Consider the following 1,342-nt stretch of genomic DNA (forward strand, 5'->3'; position numbering starts at 1 on the left):
TGACTGAGATTAGTGGGGCCTTTGATTCTAAGAAAACCAGGAGAAAGTCAATGGCTGACTGGAAAGGGAAGTGTTTTCTCACTGTGTGTTTCTTGTCCCCTGGTTGCAAGGCTAGGATAAAGGAACGGCCCACCAGTTTTTGGCTCCACAGTTTCTTCACCTGCACCTGCATGGCCATGGCGAGGGCCACGACTACTGGCCATCCAGTGACTATACCATTTTGTCTTCCCACCAGCAATGAAAGAGAATTCTGTCTGTTCTACATTCTCTTCAGCATTTGGTGGTGTCCATATTGCACACTTTGGCCATTATGTGTGTAATAGTATCTTATTTTATTTTGCATTTTTCTGATAACATATGATGTGGAGCTTCTTTTTATATGAGCATTTACTATTTGTATACCTTTTTTGGTGAGGTGACTGTTGAGGTTTTTGGCCCATTTTAATTGGGTTATTTTCTCATTGTAGTTTTAAAAGTTCTTTGTAGATTTTGGTAACAGTCCTTTGTCAGATGTGTCTTTTGCAAATATTTTCTCCCAGTCTGTGGGCTTGTCTGTTTATTTTCTTTACACTGCTTTTTACAGAGAAAAATTCTAATAAATTTGTCAATTATTACTTACATGCATTATGCCTTTGGTGTCACGTCTAAAAAGTCATTGTCATACCCAAGGTCATCTAAGTTTTCTCCTATGTTATCTTCTAAGAGTTTATAGTTTTTCACTTTACATTTAGCCTATGATAAATTTTGAGTTAATTTTTGTGAAGACCATAATGTCTGTTTCTAGATTCATTTGTTTATGCCTGTGAATGTCCAGTTGTTGCAGCACCACTTTTGTTCTGTCATAGATTAGTTGACTGTGTTCTATGTGGGTCTATTTTTGGGCTCTCAATTCTATTCCATTGCTCTATTTGTCTATTCTTTCACCATTACTACACTGTATTGACTACTGTAGCTTTATAGCAATCTTAGAGTCAAGTAGTGTCAGTCCTCTAACTTTTTTTCTCCTTTAATATTGTATTAATGATTCTGGGTCTTTTGTTTCTTCATATAAACTTTAGACTTTATTTGTCAATATCCATAACATAACTTGCTGCTATTTTGATTGGGATTGTATTGAATCTATAAATGAAATTGGAAGAACTTACATCTTGATAATATTGAGTTTCCTGTTCATGATTATAAAATATCCTTTCATTATTAATATTTCTTTGATTTTGTTCATCAGATATTATAGTTTTCCTCATAGAAAACTTATACATATTTTATTGGATTTATACCTAAGCATTTCATTTTTTTGGGTGCTAATGTAAGTGATATTGTGTTTTAAATTTCAAATTTCACT

Source organism: Saccopteryx bilineata, chromosome 5, assembly GCF_036850765.1.
Source record: "Saccopteryx bilineata isolate mSacBil1 chromosome 5, mSacBil1_pri_phased_curated, whole genome shotgun sequence".
Taxonomy (NCBI): Eukaryota; Metazoa; Chordata; class Mammalia; order Chiroptera; family Emballonuridae; genus Saccopteryx; species Saccopteryx bilineata.